Source organism: Schistocerca americana, chromosome 1 (genome assembly GCF_021461395.2).
Source record: "Schistocerca americana isolate TAMUIC-IGC-003095 chromosome 1, iqSchAmer2.1, whole genome shotgun sequence".
In the NCBI taxonomy this organism is placed as follows: Eukaryota; Metazoa; Arthropoda; class Insecta; order Orthoptera; family Acrididae; genus Schistocerca; species Schistocerca americana.
This window is the reverse complement of record NC_060119.1, coordinates 531,385,760-531,408,817: the sequence shown is the minus strand read 5'-3', so window position 1 is coordinate 531,408,817 and position 23,058 is coordinate 531,385,760. Positions and strand designations below refer to the sequence as shown.

Sequence of the window (23,058 nt, the reverse complement as noted above, 5' to 3'; positions counted from 1 at the left end):
TGTCCAGTAAAAACAGCGTCTAAAACGCACACCTTAAGAATGAACCAAACCAAGAAAACGTGTCCAGTAAAAACAGCGTCTAAAACGCACACCTTAAGAATTATGATTCACACTAGCGAAGATGAACAAGTGCTCACAGCTCCTCAGGTATGTGTTTTAGACTGTGTTTGTCCATGTTCTACGTCCTTAACGACAACAGTACTGATACATGTATTCCACTGTCAGAGGTACCAGAAAGGTTTCCGCCTATAACTTTCGACTTGTTCATTTCCGGTACAGAGATCCTTAAATAGATACATTTTTCCTTCTCCGTCATCTTTAAAAGTCTGTAACATCATCACAAAATCACTCTATATATACATACATTTGCAGGCGACGGCGCCTATAACTTTGACACTCTGTAGCGTCGTTGCATGACGTTTCCGAAAGTGGATTCCTATGTAAAACTCGATTTATTAAGTCCCTTTACAAACTGTAGAAGTGCGCGACATGAATTGTGAAACACACTGTATATGCATTTTTAGTTCGAATCACAGAGATGGTCCTACAGGGTGTGTCAAATATACTTATGCAATCTTGGGACAGATTCCTTATATTAAAACCAAAAAAAAGTTCATATAAGCATACATCGTAAAATCTTTAGTTTTCGAGATATTAATGAAAGTCTGTAATTGGAGCTCATCAACACATAAACTCATAATAGATGCTCTAAATGTACTCCTCTTACTTCTAAACTCGCATTCCCTCGTCAATCATGGACTGTCGCTCCTTTCCATATACTCCCTGACTGTTTTGAATGGTTTCGCAGGTCTCTGTGACACGTCGATGAAAAGTTTCTGCATTCGGCTGGTCTGATGCATAGACCAACTGTTTAAGGTCCACCTACAGATAATGATTCGAAGGGTTTAGGTCAAGTGGCGTGATGGCCAGGGAACTGATCCTCCTGTACCCATTCACCTGCTGATCGTAGCATTACCAACTCTCTGGCCACCGTATGCACAGAATTTGTCAGAATCCTTGCAAACGCTTGCCGTGCCTTGTCCTCCTTAGATTCTAAAACAAATGAGTGCCCCTCCCCCTGTTGAGAACACTATTTATTTCCACTAATGACGCTGGTCAATCCCGAAAATATGGTCGAGACGTCGATTCCCTTCCATATCGTGCCCGAAAATTTCGCTGTCCCTATGGTGTTACAATTTTCTGTCAGATATGTAACACCTGAAAAACAGAAAAACTTCATGAGTTGTCTTGTCACATGATGTCGCTACTGTGTAGTACACGAAGTTATTCAAGTCTAAATTTGCAAAGATATTTTATGGACGCTCTGCATTTCTTTCCATTGCCATTAACGAATGTCTCGCTGAAAAGCGACTGCCAATACATTTGTTTAATTTACGATTGCAGCTATTACGCGACGCTTCTAACGGAGGGAATACGCAGAACTCTCAGAGAAAGCAAGCGCTTGGAATTTAGAAAGTATCTCATTAGGTTATACATGAGGTATACAATATGCGTCTCCTACTGAAACTGCATGAGCATTCCCTTTCCGCTCTCGAGACAGCCACACAAGAGCCATACAAATTACAGGGCTAATGTTTGAATGTTTTTAGTTCCGTCGGCTTTTTCGGCTTCAGTAAGATACAGAAGGTATTCTAAGCGATGAATCACCATTGCCATGTTACCGATTGTGTTGATAATAATTTACATCTTATTTTTAGCACTGGACAGCTATCAATTTTTGGAGCACTTCCCTACAAATCCACAGTGGGCATTTTTAGTTACACCGCTTTCCAACAAACAGAGTTTATGGTAGCTGTATGTCGAGCTTCTATTCGTGAGCGTAATGTATATGAAGAGTTAGAACAGTGTGTAAACTGCTGTACGCGTGCAGTTCTCAAGCCTGCTACTAACGATATTCAGTCGATACTAATGGAATTTACAGGCAGAATATCGAAGTATATCATTGTTCCTACTGGTTTGAATACCAGACAAGCCGAGTTTTTAAGCAATATTGTAGAATGTAAGGAAAAATTAATGAGAAATATAATAACAGTATATTTATTTCTAAATAAAAAACATTAATAAACAATGTCATTTGAAATATGTATTTGGTATTTTACTGAAGCACTCCACTGGCAGTTTTGTTCCATTATTTATTTACAAAGAAAAAAATATGGCATTTTACGACCAGCAACAGGAAATCTAGCTAATGTATACATAGTATCCATGATATACATGCAACTACGATAAACAGGTCATAATATTCCGACACACACACACACACACACACACACACACATAAAATGAATATATTCATTCAGTGAATAGTGTGAATGTATTAAAGCTTCAACACCATTCTTACAAATGTACAAATGAACGGTTTATCACGAAATCACGAGTCTGATCTTAGTTGCAATACAGTACGCATTAGAAATTTTAGGATTCAAAACAGACTTGCACCACATGTATAACAGGCAGAGCAGCGCTAGCATCAACACCATCATCACACAGACACTTCAAGTAATCATCAACCATGACATTATCCCGTCTGCAGGTTGTACCTGCGTCTGCACGGCATGCGTACATTTTGCTAACAAGACCTACAAAGTTTTACATCTGCAACGCATTTGACTCGCCCTTCATTAGACCGATAACCTTACTGTTTACAGGCTTTCTTCCATAACGATTATCAGCCGCATATCCAGACATATCAAATTCGACGGAATTGGACCTTATCACGTCATGTGGATCACACACTTTCAATACGTAAGTGTAGCTCCCAGTATCCATATAAAGTAACCTACTGTCTTCAAAATGAGGTTTTGAAAACTCAAAATTAAACCGGTACATATGGGGTTTAGAAGGAACTAATATGCATATTCCTATGTAAACAGGTTTCGAACTGTGCCGAAACGTTCTTCATCTCCACAGCAGGCAGTTTAAAATCTAGCTTGCCGGCCGTGGTGGCCAAGCGGTTAAAGGCGCTACAGTCTGGAACCGCGCGGCCGCTACAGTCGCAGGTTCGAATCCTGCCTCGGGCATGGATGTGTGTGATGTCCTTAGGTTAGTTAGGTTTAAGTAGTTCTGTTCTAGGGGACTGATGACCTTAGAAGTTAAGTCCCATAGTGCTCAGAGCCATTTGAACCATTTTTGAACCAAAATCTAGCTTCGTTATCGACGGTCTTCTGGCACGACACCAGCCCAGTGTACTAGCTAAGTAAATATCATTGTGGTTTCAAAGATTTTCCACAGTTTTTCGGAAAACAGCATTCTTCTCAAATAAATACTTTGCAGAAGTCATCTTAATAGTATTTAAATTAACGTATTAGTTTAACCAGGGAGACTGATTGAATGTAACAACACGATGGGATCTACACAGTCTGGTCGCCAGCTTAAGGCTTTGTTGAACGTATCTGTAATGTATGATGTATTTTCTTTTTCTTTCCAGATACGGAAGTTATTCGGAAAGTAAGGAACCATCGATCGCGAAATGGAAAATACAGTGAAAATCTGATGAAACTTTGCACAGATGTGTTGGGCACTGAGTCTAGTATACCCGTCGATCGCATTGTGTCGCTCTTTTCGCCTCTGAGCTCACAGTGAGAACGTAAAGATGGCTATAAATTAGCGTCTCCCGCCAAGTACGAGAGCCTGGCGAAAGATTTCGCCTGAAGCTGTGCAATCCACGTAACATAAATGTCATGCGTTTCGTTCTACACGACAATTCTCGGCCGCACTCTGCAGGGGCAATGAAGATGCTCGTGCAGGGTTTTTGATGGGAAGTCTTTGATCACCCACAATACAGATCGTAATTGGCTACCCCTGAGGTTCATCTCTGCTCAAATGAACCGCTGACTATGAAGACAATATTTTGACACAAACAACGAGCTGCAGTCCAGAGTAGAAAATTATCGAAAAGCACTGGCGGCTGTCTTCTATAACGAGGAAATTGAAAAGTTGGTACAACGCTTCGACAGATGTCTCAGTCTGAGCGGCATCTGTGTAGGGAAGTAGCAGGGAGGTGTAGCTAACTGTTGCAAGTAAAACAGTTTTGATTTTCACTGTGATTTCCATTTCGCGATCTATCGTTCCTTACTTTCCGAATAGCCCTCGTATATAGAACTCAGAATTGTAATCTATATTGTTGGGAAAAAAATTAGTACATCCTTTCAGAGGTTTCCCTTTCAGTCAAGATTTACTGTTGCAATAGTGCATATTGTAAATATGTGAAATGATTACATTTACTGTTCAAAATGTGTGTGAAATCTTATGGAACTTAACCGCTAAGATCATCAGTCCCTAAGCTTACACACTACTTAACCTAAATTAAGGACAAACACACACACCCATGTCCGAGGGAGGACTCGAACCTCCACCGGGACCGGCCGCACAGTCCATGACTGCAGCGCTAATCCCGCGCGGCTTACATTTACTGATAAGTAGCACAAGCGGTTCTGAGGCACAGGTATCGACCCATGCTGCAACACACACATTAGTACGTCGCGTAGCCTCCACGAGTGCCAATGCAGGAGTTGACTTTGGTATCAAGTCGCACCTGCCAGGGAAGTTGCACGTCTTGCAGAGCACGTTGATTCTCACAGACAGTGTGTGGGCGAGCAGTGTCCTGTTAGAACAATACGGCACTTTCCTGTTGCAGTGCTGTAAGGAATGCAAAAGAACGGGTCCAACAAAACTCTACGCCACTTAGCGCTGGTTAGCGTCCCTTATAGAAACACCAATTTTGAACGAGATTTGTAGCTTATCGACCAAAGGGCCTGGGGTGGTGCCAGTGTGTCTTGGACGAATGGTCTCTACGAGACAGCACTCACCAGGTCCACACTGAAAGGCTAACGACCATCACTTGCATGCAGGAAGAATCTGCTTTCATCGCTGAAGACCACAGTGCGGCATTCCATCTTGCAAGTGATAGTCTGAAGGTACCACTCGAATCGTGCATGTCGATACTATGGCCTGAGAGGAAGACGGGTGCGTGTGGCCACAGTCTCATTGCTAATAACCGATCTGCAACAGTTCACGCGTCTCGGTTTGCAAGCCCTCTCAGCCGTGCTGTGGTGGCTGCACGACCTGCCACTGCTGCCACTACAGTACAAACAATACTGGTGGGCGTCCGTGCTGCCGTACCTCGTTTACGGGTGTTAGAATATTCACCTGATAATTGATACCAGCATCGTTGTACAACTATGCTTATGTGGCGATTCTCTGAAAGGACCATCCTCCCCGCTGTGAGGTAAGAGGCGAGTTTGGGCGCCCTGGAAATATTATATGTTCGGAGTTGGGGCGGTCGCACAGGACGCTCTTCAAAGCCGCGGCCCGGCAGCAAACACTTGGTGCCGAACGTTACCTGAGCATGAGGGGAGCCCCAGCGCGTGGTCCATCGAGCACGTTGCTGGGAATTCCTTGGTGACGCTGTGCGCCGGGAGGGCCAAAGATGGCGGACTTTGTGAAACCTTAATGGCAGACATTTCACAGTTCGTATAGAAATTAATAGTAGCCAGATGAATCATGATACCTCAAAAAGAAACGTGTACATTACTATTATTTGCACGACAATTCTGATGGTGTAATCAGATTTTCAACATCTTTATTAATTCAAAGTTTAGTATCTGATGGTAAATTATACAAGTAATACCCAGCAACGAATTTCCAAAATATAAACGCTTCATCCGATTTTGTCGATCGATCTGTCTTTAGAAGCTATTAGTGTAAACATAAATTGGTATGAATAACAGGCATGTAACTTGAATAGCACATGAGTTACTGGAGGTCAAAGTGGCCGATTACTGTCGATCGCGCAGGCCATAAGTACTCCACAGTTACACGAAAAACGGTAACAGAATGCTTATAAAGATATTTATTCATCTATGTCTTTGTTTATATCCGATATATACTAATCATGAGGAAATTGGTTAAACATTTACTGTGTTTTAGAAAGCACAGAGACATTAGGCTACTGGCCTACCTTTTGTTCTATTCCTTTGATGTATGTTTATTTAATTTGTTTATGTATCTAATAATGTGTGTTAGAGCGGTTTATGGTCTATCCGTAGGAATATTTATTTAATTTCTAGTTATTTAAATGTTAATCTAGTATTTCGAATGTGTTTCATTATGTTTATGTGGATGCGTTGGCTTGAAGACACGGCGCGAGTGCTCTAGCCAATCACAGCGCTCGTGAATGGGGAGACTGGATGGAAATGAGTTCGGGAGAGAGGACAGGAGAGTACGCCACAGGAGAGGGGAGGTGCTGGACGCTACGGTCGCGAGACATAGAAATATTTCGGAGTGCGGACTTGTGAACTTGTGACATTTCCGAGGTTTCTACAGTAAAGACGTAGTATGCGTTTAGAAGAGAATATTTCGTGAGTTATGTTGTTGTTCACAACTAATTACGTGAAGTAGAAATCTATTGTTTCCCTGTTATTCAATTCGTATTTTATTTAATTGCTGGACTATAGACACCAATAAGTGTTTTGCAGAAATACACCGCATTCTCAAAAGTACTTCTACTGTCGTACTCATCATTTAAAGTCGTTAAGATAGTACCTGCAGATTTTATTTAATTGCAATTTTTCACTTATAAACGTCTTTGTTACGTTCTAAATTCGCAATTGCCGAGTGATAGGAACCTTCGACCATTCGATTCATGTGTATATTCATACTGTATACTGTAGACTCAGCAGTATTTGGCTTGTAATGCTGCAACTACGTATCCCAGCCCCCAGACAACGAAACCAGCCGAAACATTAATGTTTCAACTCTCAGTCAAAGGGTACGTAGCTCAGGGCCACTCTCCATCACCTCATTTCAAATTGTTTGAAAGCCCATACGACTGGCCGCAATCTGGCCGCTTTCAAACTCGCTCAGTTGGCTGTAGGAAGCACGAGTACATCTCCGTAGCGTGGTTGCTTCCTCCTTCGCACGTCTGCATCACACTGAGCCTTCTGGCTGTGAGCATTCTCTATTAAAGGGCACACACAGATAGTGCTCTTCTAGATATGCCACTATGCTATCTGCTGGCGGACGTCGCTGGAACCGTAATCAGTACATCCAGTATCCTCGAGGTGGTGTAGGCTGTCCTCAGATGAAAATCGACATATTCTTTCCAGATGTCCATTTTTTACGGCTGTATATTATTATACAATTTGTGATGAATTATTGCTATAAAGAAAAGTATTACAATGTCACTGTCTCATTTAATTGTTTTTCACAAGATTTTTGTACTTTAAAAGGTGTTCAGTTTCCTAAAAAAGGAGTAAAATTATAAAACATAGTAAAAAAAGCCGAATCAAAAATTAAAATGATAAAATAATACGTTCATTACGAATCAGATTTCACAAAACAGTAGAATTTAAATAGTAAACCATTAAGGACGTAACTAAGAAAGAGGAATATACGTGACCATGATTAATTTTTCTCTAGAGATTTTCCACTCACTTTGAAAAACACATGTTCAGTGATTTGGTCAGTTTTTATACTAGATATCTCAAATGTCCACAAAATATTTAAGTTTCATCATTCACAAGGGATTTGTAAGTATGGTTCTCGGTCGAAACATCGGATGTCTGTGTGAAATTTCCACAGTATCTCGTCTGCGCAACTGACCGACGTCTTCAGGTGTGGCGAACACACTGTTCAGGCAGTGACGAATCCATCTATTTACGACAATCAGTGAGGAAACTGCGCAGACGTGAATGCGCCAAATTTCTGTGACGCAATAGAGCAGATTTGCAGATCGGTAGCGGGAGAGACAGCTACGCCATCTGTCGGACGACGCACGCAGGCGCAGCGGCTGTGAGACTGCCGTTGGCCGCCCCGGCGCCCTCTGTCGGGAGCCGCCTGCCGAAATACGTGCCCGCGCTGGCGTGTGCCCGTCCTCGCCGTTGTCAGCCAAACACCCACGTCGCCACCACAAGGCTCTCCCTCTTATGACCAACAGCTCTTTTTTGCGTTCACTGTGATTTTAACGTGGCCAGCGTTGGATCCCATGACGTGCTGTGTTGGTATTCTATGTCCCTGTTAAGCAACTTTGTCTAGCTACGATTGTACACTGTTTCTTTAATAATCCTCTCCCTGTACGAAGACATCCACAACAGAATTTCACTGTTTGTTTTTGTATTCCAGAGTCCTATATTGAGACAATGCCCGACCACTGCAGATTTCCCTGGCTCGTCCAGACTTGTGTGTCGTCGATGTTCAGTATTCGGTGCGACAAGTTTATGCTATGTATGACATCCTGTAGCTACAGAGAATGTTATAGGCACCAGGTCTTCCTGAACAAAGTTCATCTTGCACTGAGCCTAAAAGAGCGCTGAGTTTCAATGGTGGACGAAATACGCATTTAACTTTATGTTTCTCCAATAATCTTTCTTTTTTTCAAAGAAACACCGCCGACGAATGGCAAAACCACCATTCCTTTTTTAATATTTTCGACATTTCGCGACCCTATTAACAACTATATAAAAATTAATTTTAATTAACAACAGCCTCAGTTGCAATATTTACCTAGATTTACCTAGGTTTCAGTTGGGATAACCGAACCTTCTTCAGAATAAAGGTAACTACGATTTGACGTTGTCCATTATGGACAAATCGTAGTTCCTTTTATTCTGAAGAAGGTTCGGTTATCCCAACTGAAACCTAGGTAAATCTAGTTAAACATTGCAACTGAGGCTGTTGCTAATTTAAAATTAACATTCCTTTTTTGTTCATCACTTTATTCCAGCTCCTCACTTTGTTTAGTCCGTACTGGGCATAAGGCAAGGCGAATCTTCCGTTCAAAATACCCATTCCCTGAAAATACGCTATGGAGGTGGCGTAGCTCATCAAATAAACTGTCAGAATCCAATATGGCTCATGGTCCGTGGACCGACATTCTAAGCAAGCTACTTCGTTATGCATGATAGCTGGTGCCCCGTTAGTACAACTCTGTGTGTGCAGGTTTACGGTACATAGCGTGATCCTGGCTTCATCCTCCTTTCTTCTCACGCACACGCCAGGAAATGTTCGCCGTTTTTCTCCACACCCTCGTCATATTCGAATGAAGACAATTTAAGAATTTAAGTGTCGCAAAAATGACGACGCAGTGTCGTAGAGACACACGACATAGGTGTCATCCACATATTGCCAAAAGCACGTAGGTTCCACACCGATTGGAGTGCTCTCTCCTCAGAATCTTACATAAAAAGATTGTCCACAATGGGGTGACAAGGAACCACCCACTTTTCAAAGTATAGGACACTGAATAAAGATTAAGTCGATGTGAGCATATGCTTAAACAAATCAACAACTTTCCCCTCCAGCTTCTCGCCAATGAGCAACAGTGATTCCTGCAATGGCACTTCAGTGAAAAGTGAGGCTACATCGAAACTAAAGAGAGTACCTGATGGTACAAGTCGCAAGTTCCTTAGCCAACAGATAAAATCTTCCGTGTAGCGAATGTTGTGCTCACATTTTCCCCCTAAATGGTTCACTTTCGTCACAAAAAAAAAAAAAAAAAAAAAAAAAAAAAAAAAAAAAAAAAAATGGCTCTAAGCACTGAGGGACGTAACATCTGGGGTCATCAGTCCCCTAGACTTAGAACTACTTAAACCTAACTAACCTAAGGAGATCACACACATCCATGCCCGAGGCAGGATGCGAACCTGCGACGGCAGCAGCAGCGCGGTTCCGGACTGAAGCGCCTAGAACCGCTGGTCCACAGTGGCCGGCTCACTTTCGTCGTTACATGTTTAGCTGGGTTGCTTATTGTCGCTCTAATATTGCTAACTGTTGGTCGAAGAGGCGTAGTATTCTTGTGAATCTTAGGCAGTCCAAATAGTCTGAGGGGAACAGGTTCTTTCTTGTACGTGGCGTATCTTTGCCACAACCTAAGAGATCTTGCTCTTCTTGAGAAGCTCTAAGGTACTCCATTGTATGGCCATGGAGTTGTGAGCGTACAAGCTGTGGGTTGAGATCAGAGCGGCAGTTTCCCGCCGCAGAGCACGTGACTGGCGTTTGCTACGAGGCCGTGGCGAGCGGCTAGCGTGTACGCGGCGTTGGAAAAACCCGAGTGCACGCTTGGCAGGGGCGCATATCGCCGTGTTTGCGCTCTTGGAGAAATTTATACGCCAGACAAAACTGAGAGTGACACGGAGGTGTGAGTTGCCACTCATAGACAGAAAAATATGTAAAACTAAATTATCTAGATGCGCCACAAAAATATGTAATAGTTTAAGAGTTAATGTCGTCTTAAAAATTGTAAACTTATGGAAGTTCAAAAGCTAAAATCTCGCCAACGCTTTGGCCGATTAATATAAACAAAGTGTCTAGGGATGCGGCTAGTACATCTGCATCATACAATCATAGTCGATTTAGCAAAGGGTCTGCCATTTTTGAATGAAAGGTCGGAATATGGGATTCGACAGAGAGAAACTGTGTTTTTGGTAATAAGTAAATTTAAAGAGACGAAACTAGAGGCAGAATTCTAAAGTTTAAAGAGGCAGATAAGTAATGAAGTATGTATTTTTATTTGTTTGTTTATGTTTAGTATCAAAAATCTGGGAAAATCAAAATCACGCAACAAGAACATTATTTGTGAAAAAACGGTGGAAGATACAGAAAATTCGACCTTAAATCGTTATTGCCGGGAAATTTTCGATATTTTTCAATGTATCATACGTGTTTTCGTGTTTAGTTTTAGAATATTCATAATTCTTTTTGTCAAACGTTGTTTTGAGTTAGGCAGTCATTTCGAAGGTGCATAGGGCGGCCATCTTTGATGACAGGGGATCTGGTTTGGAGCAATGCTAAGAGTCAGACGTGCCGCCCATCTGGGGTTAGTATAGGGTTGGTAGCCACAATCGGGGACAAGTATGTATGTAGCGACGTTCGAAAGCGATCAAGTGGAGCGCAATATAGTGGTTTAGGACACAGACAAGAGTGTATTTTGTGAATTGTGTACACACTGTCGAGTGCCGCGATCGCGGCATATAAATTTTATAGTGAAGTGTTGTAGCATCAGTTATTAATGGCCGCCATTACGTAAGAGCCCCTCAGACTGAATTTTAAGTGTTTACTGAATATATTGAAGAAAAATAAACTACTTGTTCAAATTATAAATCAACGTGAGTGACTTAATATTTTAAATTTCACCGCAGTACGTGCCTGCACTGTTTTGTTATGTTTTATTTCAGCTTAAAAATTGAGTTTACGACAGGTGTGAACTGACACTCTACGACGAAAAACGTAGCCAAACATTGAGACCAGCCACATCTCTGGGCCACTCAATTAAGCTAAGTGTAGCAAATATATGTATATATTTTCGTGCCATAGCCAAACTATTCAAACTTTAATGTGTAGTGTCCAGTACAGTTGTAGAGTGCTCGTTTGGAAGGCGATATGCAGAGTCACTCAATAACTGGTTCATATTGTTGACGGACATCTGTTTGGAGAAGATAACAGCTGCGTTACCCTTATCCGCCGGTAAGATCGCAATAGTACAATCATCACGCAGTGATCGAAACGCTGACCCCTCTGCAGCCGAAATATTATTCTCGGGCGCGGACGCCCGTCTCGGAGCACGACAATTGTCCCGTCCGACTCCCTTGAGAGCTCCCTAGGGCAGTTCAAGGATTCCCTGTTGAACAGAGTTAATAATATCCAGAACGTGTCGTGTCCTCGGGGTGGGCGCAGAGTTCGGCCCCTTCTCCAAGACTGAAACCAATGCGTCAGGTAGAGATTTGTCCGTAAGCAGCAGCTTCGTCCATTTACAGTCGTAAATGGCTCTATGACAAAGGCTCTTCATAGCTCTACAGACGGCTATTTTTTTCATCTACACCCATTTGCGCCTCGTAGTTGATAGCTGTCAAAAGCGCTGCCAGGTGTCAGGGATTTCCTTCATTTGACCCTATTTTTAGTAAAGAATGAATGTATTAAAACTTCATGCATGATGCAGCGTTTTTCCCATCATTCTTAGTGTAGTACAATGGTATATTCGTGTAGGTACATTCAACGGCATAGGTGGATACTGTTCGTTAAATGTGTTGCGAATAGAGTTCACGGCAGAGAAATAATAAATTTGATCCTCATGCATGATGCGGTTTTTTTCAAGCATCTCATTGTTTGTAACGCCATATCTCCTGAACTAAGATAGGAAGGTGGTTCTTATGACAGTAGGAGATACGATCAGTTCTCCAGGAAGTATTCCGTTTTTTGGGTCACATGTAAAATTTTATGTCCTGTGATAGGATGCTTCTCGACACTGACCAACTTATGGTACATCAAAAATGACAGTTTTACAGTTTTGCTCCCTCTCCATTTCCTAGAGCTGGAAAAATTTCCGCGGTCACCCATGGACGTTGCCATCTTCCTCAACAGCACAGGGAGTTCTACAGCAATGGAGTTGTTTGAGAAACGGAAGTCAGTGCTGAGAAACTTTCTTCTTGAATTTGCCGGCCGGGGTGGCCGAGCGGTTCTAGGCGCTACAGTCTGGAACCGCGCGACCGCTACGGTCGTAGGTTCGAATCCTGCCTCGGACATGGGTGTGTGTGATGTCCTTACGTTAGTTAAGTTTAAGTAGTTCTAAGTTCTAGGGGAATGATGACCTCAGAAGTTAAGTCCCATAGTGCTCAGAGCGATTTGAACCATTTTTTCTTGAACTTAATTTTGTTGCTCTCTTGCAAGAAATTTAAAAGATATGAGGCTCTACCAGTTAAAACACTCCTCCCGTGTTTCTGTACTTGTATTATCAAAATTAAAACGTAGCGCATCAGTGTGAATGTCACTTGAAACACAAACTTCCTTAGGGCACCTGCAACCATTCAGTTCCGGCGTGTTATATCCACTTCGCATAGTTCAGATTCATTTCCACCCATGGAGACAACGCCACGATTTACGCGTGGCACGTATTTTACATTCGCATGCTGTCAGACGTGTACTACTCGTGCCAGCTCTCCACACAGCCCCTGTCCTATAGAGGCTGCACCCGAACACCACCGACAGATTTCAAGAGGTTCTTCAGAGATATTTTCTAAGTAGTAGGAGGACATATGATCTCCCGTGGCTTTTTATAGAATAAAGATAATGTTATGATCTATCTGGTTCGTTACCGTAATCATTATCGCGTGTGGCACATTCTCTTCCCGAATGGGTGTTCTTGCATATCTCGCACGGCTAGTATTTTCTATTCAAATACTGACGGAGACGGTTTCTAGTAGACGTGTATGTGTAGGTTTATCGGTACCCGTAATGCACTGCGGTTGCCGTCTTTGAGAGAACAGCTCAGCACGGTGCAGTCGCTTGGCCGCTCTCACACTGCGTTCAGTGAACCAATATGCGAGGTACAGTCAGTAAACGTGTCCCTACTGTTGCGTACCATTGTTAACGTATAACTAATAGTGTCGGGAAAAAAACCGATTACCCGACAGAGAATCGATTAGAGCAGCCAACATTTGATCACGGTTTTAAAGGAGCTGACCAACATCTGACCACTATTTTACGGGAGGTTTAAGGGAGATATGATAGCAATAAATTTCAAATTCACTACTTCATCTTATTCTCGTCGAATGGGTGACAATGGCGATATAAATATGAAAAAAGCTGGCATAGTTTGCTTACCTTTACTCAATTATGTCATGCGGTATCATATTTTGGGGTTAATTCCCAATCCGGAAGAAAGTTTTTAGAGTGCAAAAGCACGTGGAGTAAATTCAGAAATGAGTATTACACTCAAGCAGTCTAAATATATTTGTTATATCACGCTTTCTGACATGTTCCACACCGACGAGACCCCCCCTTATTTTTGGGTCTGTGGAATGGAAAAAAGTCTAACCTATACAAACCAATTTATTTGTTCATCGCGTATGATACGCAAATATAATCACAACAAAACTTAACAAATCTGAATGTAGACGTGTACCCCAAAAGTGCTTATTTATAAGTTGCAAAACTCTGCAAATTATTATCTTCCTGTGCAAATTTAAAAATCTTTCTATAATTATAAACAAAATTGATTTCAGTCATAATCTCTGACTTCATCATTCTAAGGTGCTGCTGTTTCTCTGATCAGTCCTGCTGTGTCGTCCGAACAAGACAGGCGCAAAGTACGACCTGGTGCCACAGAGACTCGCCACTTGTGCGAGTTCGCCGCGCGGGATTAGCCGAGCGGTCTTAGGCGCTGCAGTCGTGGACTGTGCGGCTGGTCCCGGAGGAGGTTCGAGTCCTCCCTCGAGAATGTGTGTGTGTTTGTATCCTTAGGATAATTTAGGTTAAGTAGTGTGTAAGCTTAGGGACTGATGACCTTAGCAGTTAAGTCCCATAACATTTCACACACATTTCAACATTTTTGAACTTGTGGGAGTTCCACCAGCGCCACGGGCGGCACTGAGGACGAAGATGTCCACTTCGCCTAGGCCAGTTGCCGACCGAATGACCGGACGGCAACGGACAGAAGCCATCTCGGAACATAGAAGAGCATCTCTCGCCCACTTGGTTATAGATCAACGTTCAGGGCTGACTTAGACAGGGAACGTCGTTTAGTGACCTCTTAGAAGTGAAGAGACGTTGTAAAATGGCTCTGAACACTATGGGACTTAACAAAAAAAATGGCTCTGAGCACTATGGGACTTAACATCTATGGTCATCAGTCCCCTAGAACTTAGAACTACTTAAACCTAACTAACCTAAGGACAGCACACAACACCCAGTCATCACGAGGCAGAGAAAATCCCTGACCCCGCCGGGAATCGAACCCGGGAACCCGGGCGTGGGAAGCGAGAACGCTACCGCACAACCACGAGCTGCGGACGGACTTAACATCTCAGGTCGTCAGTCCCCTAGAACTTAGAACTACTTAAACCTAACTAACCTAAGGACATCACACACATCCATGCCAGATGCAAGATTCGAACCTGCGACCGTAGCGGTCGCGCGGTTCCAGACTGAAGCGCCTAGAACCGCTCGGCCACCAACGGGCGGCTAGTTGTTGTAAATTGCATTTGCTATGTACTGTGAAGTTTACCTACGGTTACTTGCACTCAGTCACTGAGAGCCCTTTTGTGTTAAATTACATGCAGTGTTGCAGACTTAATCATTCATCAAGTCACAAAGTTAAGTCAACCCTTTAGCTCATATGTGTGACTTTGTTACTAATTTGTTGGAGTGTTGTAGAACCTTGGATCTCCTATACCGTTGTCTGAACCTGAGGCTTAGCTGCGTAATAGTGGCAGGGAGAAATTGTCTTAGCGGTGTACTGCACCAGAGGCCGCTTCACGAGCTCACAAACTCGGCCTACCGTAACAGTGGCAACTCGGCCTTCACGGCAGTAACGACGAGGCCCTTACAAAACTGGCGACCAAGTTTTACAAAACGATCACTTACTGTTCATAAGAGAAAATACTCTTTCTATGTGTTGCGGACTGTTGTGCGGTACGAGTCAGCTGAGAAATAAATAACACAACTAGCGTGTTTGAACATGAACGTCTGTACGAGTATAATCCTCTTCTCCGAGTCCTTCCGTGTGTTTTGAGCCACAGCTGCTGTCTCGCACAAGGTGAGTACACCCGTCGGTTGCCAGTATTGACTGAGAAAGAAGTAATCGTCCCCCTATCACGACTGCTCTAGACGCATAGACTATGTCACTCTTCCCACGCTGCTTGCATTCCTTGAGCTAAGCCGACAACCGTCTTCTTTCCGATAGAAGCACTAACAAGACACAGACTTTATGTCGACAATAGCATCGATTATTATACAAAAACTTCTCGCGATCTGTCGGTCATTAATCATGAACCACTGATAGTACTTCGCGGAATTAATATTTACAATAGTTACCACTGACAAAATATACGGAAGAAAGAGGAGTTCGATTAGGGGGCCGTTAGGATTAAAAAAGTATTCCTGTAAGACGAGAGATCCCGGGAAATACGGGAGAGCTGGTCATCCTAGAATCGACCGCTACTGAAAGAGTGAAGTGGCCGTTAATGTTGTCAGCAGTAGGTACCGAGAGTGAATGGACTAGTTTTGATTCCAAACCGTTGATATTCGCCGTGTTGTGCAGATATTTTCAGTGAAATACTGATACGAAAATAATAGGAGGTGTCAAATCAAATAACATGCTATTACTGTGTAACGAGCCATCGAAGACCACGGATCGCGTGTACCCGAAATATCTATGAAAAAACTAGGAAATATTGTGGGTGCAGTTCGGAATCACCCTGCATAGGTCATACGAGCTGCAACACGACTCTACGCAGAGAGCATCGAAACTGCTCTTTCCTTGGAGTGTCGGATGTGAATGTTTGTCGGAGCGGGCGGAGAAAGCGCGCTCGCTCGTCGGCCACCTGGAAAGTTGGTCGGTGGGACGTGGCGGCGGGCCACGGCTCAAGGCCGCGAGAAAGCCAGACGGCAGCGCCACGCACCGCAGCCCGGCAGGTGGCGGCAGCGGGGTGCGCTGGAATGCCGCATGCCGCGGCGCTCCACAACACAGTCGCCGTTCGGCTGCCACACAACAGACGTCAGACAGCGGGCCGCCCGACGCGCTGGAATTCCACTCCGCCAGTCACCGGCCTCACGATCTAGCTGCGTCCGTTGCCCACTGCCAGGTAAGGCATCATCCAGCCGACCTCCTAGCTTTAAGCGCCCTGCACACGCACCCACCGACCGACCGACCAACTGGACGTTTGTGGGCGTTTTGAACGATCGAACGACGAACATTCCCTGTCGGAGTGTCGGGCGAGTAGGACCATCGGACAGCCGACCCCCCACCACTCCATCCAACAAATTGTGTCGTGTGTAGCACTGTCGTATCGACCTCCCGACGAAAGAGCGTCTTTTGTCACTCCGAGGGCAGAATTAAATGTTGTTCTAATATTAATGGCAGGGTGCGAGCTGGACGAAAGTTTGACAGTTCCTGGAGAAATTAAGAGGACAGATGTTTGTGGGATACGTCGTACGAGGAGTGTAGCAATATAGATGCAAGAAATGATGCACTTTTTTTCATTTTTTTCAACGAGCCCACAATGGTTTCGTGTGGCACATAGAGTAAAAGACTGTCGAGCATCTGTGTTTGGTTTTAGATGGTATTTCCGATACTTACCAGAAATCTAAAAACCGAAATACCGACATTAAAGCTGGCCGCGGTGGCCCAGCGATTCTAGGCGCTTCAATCCGGAACATCGCTGCTGCTACGGTCGCAGGTTGGTAGAGCACTTGCCCGCGAAAGGCAAAGGTCCCGAGTTCGAGTCTCGGTCCGGCACACAGTTTTAATGTGCCAGGAAGTTTCATATCAGCGCACACTCCGCTGCAGAGTGAAAATCTCATTCTGGACACATCAAACTAGTCTTCGGGCCTGCCAGTGTGGCGGATCGGTTCAAGGCGCTTCAGTCTGGAACTGCGCGACCGCTAAGGTCGCAGGTTCGAATCCTGCCTCGGGCATGGATGTGTGTGATGTCCTTGGGTTAGTTAGGTTTAAGTATTTCGAGATCTACGGGACTGATGACCTCAGATGTTAAGTCCCATAGTGCTCAGAGCCATTTGAACCATTTTTGGACCAGTCTTCGGACTGAAGACTAAAGCTAGTACTTCAGTCGCATTTCTGTTGTTGAAATCGCATTTCTGTCGGGTGAAAAATATAATAAAGATATTAAATAAAATCTTTTCTTGCTCGCAGAGCTACCTCCGCGTTTGATTCACGTTTTTCGTGACGATAGATGAGATATCACTATTCGGAGGAAGAATTGTGGTCATTTCGCAGCATATCAAGTGCGTATGAAGCTCCGAGAAAATGGTTGTAGGACTACATGGTAAGAATTGAAGTGAGCATTTGTTATTGCCAGCCTTGTCGAAATAGACAAATGTCATCATTGGTGCCTGAATTTCAAAACGAGCCACTGAACGCAGTCCCATGCAGTCCATCTGTAACAGTTTTTTTGGTGAGAGTCGCGAGTGCGTACCCAAAGGAGCAGCTATGTTACCACAGTCCATCCGTATCGTTCGCTTCCCCCGTTACATCCTGACGGAAACGCATGGGGCCTCTAAACGACGTGGGACAGCCATTACACGGCGGATTCCCGGCACCGACTAAATGGAATGTTCAGGAGTGTGGCTCCGTGGTCGGTCCCTCAGCTCTTGTCTGTCACTTCTCACTTCTGTCCCCTCTGGGACTGTTTGTTGACGTGTAAAATACCGGCGACTACCATGTGTTTTAAGAGAACCCACTGTAACTGGATGGCTAAGCCGATTCAGACGTCGGGGGAAATCAACAGGAACATGCCTAGTAAAGCAAAGTGGTGTTCAGACTCGAGGGTTGATGACAGCTGTATCCTTACGGATCCTAAATTGAGTTCTTTCCGTATTTCAATGAGAAATAAACCCGGAGCACTGTTGCGATTTTATCAATGCTTTTGTGACTGAAGCGTTTCTGTATTTGTTTATCAATCACAATCACTCATCGTTGTCAGTGACATTAATTTTCCTCTGATAATGAATACAAGTAAGTAATTGTTGCTAACATGTTCTTCCGTAACGGGGTTAGTCCTTATAATCATATTCCAGAAAAACGTTAGCACAGGCGCGTGCCAGTACCGAATTAAATTTGACAGAATGGTTCTGTATTAATCACAACTACATTCTGCAGCAGACAGTGCATTTAGCGATTGCTCTGGCCGTATCTGATATGCAGAGACACGACTTGAAAATAACCCGTAAGCTGTGGCTACGGCACTGTCCTCGATGTCTGTTCCGTGCTACTAGTTGAGCAAACTACGTACGCTGGTCAAAAGTACCAGGACACCTGTGTGGAATGCGGTATTGGCTACTAGATGTCACGAGAGACGGATGACCATTATAAAAGGAGGTGGGGAGTATCGTGTTGTCAGCAGAGAACACTGACAGCAGAGTGGGACGCCCAGGAGAGCTCAGTGACGTCGACCAGTCTTTGGTTGTCATCTGAGTAACAAAACCATCAGAAATATATATACCGCTCTAAAGCTACTCGAATTGACTGTAGGTGATGTGACTGTGAAGTAGAAACGCGCAGGAATAACCGTAGCTAAACCAAGCTCAGGTAGACCTCACGTACTGACTGACAGGAACCGTCCAGTATAGGGGAGAATGGTTGTTAAAAATTCCATGAATTCAGGAATCACTCGTGAGTTCCAAAGTTCTACCAGCAGTTCAGCTGGCACCATGACACTGCGTAGGGAGTTAACAAGATGGGGTACAGTGGTGTGGTGGAGCTGCTCCTCGTAAGCCACACATTTCTGTACTCAGTGAGAAGCCACGCTTGAGGTGGCGTAAGGAAGGAGGGGCGCCACTGGACAGTGGATGACTGGAATCGAGTGATTTGGAGCGATGTATCACGCTATACCCTGCGACAATCCGATAAAAGGATCGGCGTTGGACGAATGCCTGGAGAACGTTACCTATCGTAATGTGCAGTGCCATCAGTGAAGTTCGTAGAATGTGGTGTTGCGCTAAGGGGATGTTTTCGTGGTTACCGTGTGGACGCATACTGTGCTTCAGAAAACACTAAATGCGAAGGATACGAACACATTTTAAAAAACCTTAGAGGAGCAGTACGCAGGCGAGGACTGTAACAGCGTGACAAAGTATCCTGATAGAAAGCACCGTCAGTCATGCTGTAGTTTATGGACAGTGACATTCCTGAGATGGTGTTTCCTGCCAAGGGTTCCGATCTGAAAGCAATACTAACGTTTGGGGCAATCTGGAACATCGACTTCGCTCCAGACGCCAGCATGCAAAGATCATTACATTCTCTGGTTTCGGCTCTCGAAGAATGGGCTGCCATTCTTCCAGAAATTTACATCTCATTGAAAGTGTCCCTAGCAGACATCAAGCTGTCATAAAATGATGGGTTGGGTGCACTCCATATTAATGTCCACAAATGATTACCAGGATAATTTTGATCCGACAGTGGATACACATGAGCTTCTCTGAAATTTCAACAGTAGTAGACACGTAGGGGGCCCACTGCCGGCCGATGTGGCCGAGCGGTTATAGGCGCTTCAGTCTGGAACCGCGCGACCGCTACAGTCGCAGGTTCGAATCCTGCCTCGGGCATGGATGTGTGTGATGTCCTTAGGTTAGTTAGGTTTAAGTAGTTCTTCGTTCTAGGGGACTGATGACCTCAGATGTTAAGTCCCATAGTGCTCAGAGCCATTTGAACCAAACCAAACTGCTGTACACTAAACGTTCTCTTAGAAGTATTTTTTCATCATGTCAGCAATAGAGGCGATATGTGGAGAAAACTCTTCGCGTATGGCTATCTACTTCTGATGTCTTCGATGCGTCGACTATCCTGTTTAATTTTACTTTGTATATATATATTCTTCATCTTGTGTTACGGCCTCTGTAGGACCACGGGTAGCCCCTTCGTGGACTGTATCTTCCTCTTCTTCTCCCAGAACCTCTTCATTCTTTCTCTTCTTCTCTCCCGCTCTTCTTCCGAGATCTTCAGTGTCCGTATCTCCTGCCAGCTCCACTGGTGACACTCTAATCTTTTCCTGTATTCTTCTCTGTCATTGATCTCAGGCATATTGTTCGGTGTATATTTGTTCCTCCAATTTTCCTTTCCTTCGACCTTGATCCAAAATTCCAACCAGTCCTTCCGGAGTTCAACAACTCGCTTGGTTCCTGTCTTTCCCCTTGTCCTCCCTGTTGTTTCTCACACTCGTCATTCTTCCATACCTATCCTAACCACATGTCCAGCAAACCTTGCCCTTTTGAGTCTCATTTTCCCGGATATTGTTCTCATGTTCCGGTACAGTTCTTCCCTAGGTCTTCGCATCCACCATTATATATATATATATATATATATATATATATATATATATATATATATATAATGAGTGCAATGGTTAATAGAAATTGTTAAGCAAATTTGTGTGTCACTTTCTACTGCCCTTTATTACATTACTTCTTCAACGTGTTACTTTATATCATTTGGGATGTGAATTGAGTGTAACTTAATACGTACATTGCTATTGCTGAAAAAGCAAATTGTAAAGCGGGCAGATGATTTTATGTGCTTACCGAAGTTTCTCTCTCTTGAATTATTTTTCTCTAACAGCTATCCATGGACCCTGGCACTACTCGTTACGGACGATCCGTGCCTCACATACTGAACCTGCACGTGCTTTCCCATGCTATGTCTGGCCAGCCCGACCTCTGCGTGACCTCGCTGTGAATCTTCCTCGGGCTGCGCTCGAGGCATAAAATTGAAGTCACACCAGGGTTGTGGTCAAAGAATATAACTCTTGCAGACATAATACACTAGCGAACGCACAGATGAGTCAATGAGCTGTGTATCAATACTCCAATAATTTAAAATATGTATTTTAGAACGTTAAGCAGTTGGAAGGAGTACCGTATTTAATTATAAAATTACGCAAATAGCGTTTTCCGGTTATACGTAACTGGCTTCGTAGTTATGAAGTCGTCACGTTGTCAGTCATTTGTTAGGTGATCGTAGTCGTTGAAGTAGCGGCGGAAAGTACCAGCCATGTACTGGTCACGACACCCAGCCTTCGAGACAACGAGTGCACATTTTTAGCAACCTTTGGCGACTGTGTTCCAACGTCTACAACAAGATCCGTAAAAATCCTGTGATGGTGAATTAAGTCGAAACTTGTTGTGTGAAATAACCAGTAATTTTCTTATAAAATATTTCATTAAACATTATTCCACACCCTCATTTTTAGACATATAGAAAACGAAGCGATTTGGCGCTAATCGACAAGAATTAGTTTGCACTACACCTTTAAATAATTGACGTAGGCACTAATTTAATGTAGTGAAACGATGTGCTGTACTGAACAGTGTTTCTGTTCCAGAATAGTCTGATAAGGCAGAAATTTTCTATTAGTTGAATGTGGAGAACGCTCAGTTAGTGATAAGTAAGTTTCCGATTTGTTCACCAGCAACCATTAGTATGATCAGGTTCAGAAAAATGTGGACATGATTGTTCTGCAGGCATTACATGTAAACTCCCATATATTTTATAACGTTTGTTGAGTACAGCTGTATTGTATCACTCCTTTCATCGCCTTACGTATTGCCAGAAATACCCTTCCTTTTTCTACCGTCGCTTTTCATGCAGAGGCTCTGGTTACAAGGTTAGCTTAACTTCTTGTTCGTTGATGAAACGTCTCCTACATCAGACTGACGGAAAAACTCTTGTTCTATCTCCATTTGTATTTAGCCTTTGAACTTTTCAGGAATTAAAAATTTCATCAACCCATCGGCAGGCGGAGATTGTAAATTTGCATTTGGCGTTTCTTTCAAGAACATGAAGTATACTTTTAATGGGATAGAAAACTCGAAAGTAATTTTCGATATGTTAGTGAACAATATTATAATGGGGGAGTGTGATTCAATTGTCATGAATGACGAGCTAAATGTAGGAACGATGCATCTCCAACACATCATTTTGCGAACGACATTGCTTTAATAGATTTTGTGCTGTGCCCCTCCTTACTCCAACCTCTTAATTGGACAATTTTTTTTATCAAGCATATCTCAGCGTTACGTGAAGTGGAACTCGACCGTCAGCTTGTAAAAATTTCATCAAAACAAAGCCCTGGTGGGGAAGTTTTACCAATTGCAGAAGCTATCTAAATGACCAGCCCGAAATGGAGTACGCTAGTTTTGATCTGTAGTGTGGCTGCTCCCTCCTCTCCCCTCGCCGTCCCGCGCAACTATGCCCCACGTAATGTGTAACACTTTTTGTAGTTGCATTCTGGTAGATGGCACCATCTTTCTTGAAGAGATGTTCAAAAAATTTAGTCCAAATGGGAGGAAAGTATTAAACGCCTTTTAGACGATGATTTGAACTCTGCGTGACAGAGTGCGTTAAAGAAAACTGAAATGTGTTTTTCAGGTAATTCCAAGTAGCAACTTTTGGCGTCCAGAGTCATCTGTACTGTTGAAGACACGCACGAACATCAACAAGCCAGTGTTGCCTCCCTTCCCTCCCCCCCCCCCCCCCCCCCACTTCCAGCTCCCCCGCCCGGGCCCCTTCCAGGTACGGTCAATCTACAGGGTAAG

At 43.7% G+C, this 23,058-nt stretch overlaps 1 protein-coding gene across 1 annotated transcript in view; it reads left to right on the top strand.

The window, feature by feature from the left end:
* Positions 1-16,499: 16,499 nt before the first annotated feature.
* The window catches only part of LOC124571358 (putative fatty acyl-CoA reductase CG5065), a 145,344-nt gene continuing 138,785 nt past the window's right edge, over positions 16,500-23,058 (top strand). The window contains exon 1 of the mRNA XM_047131114.1: positions 16,500-16,595. The gene's annotated coding sequence lies outside the window, so the exon portion shown is untranslated. The remainder of the gene's footprint in view (positions 16,596-23,058) is intronic.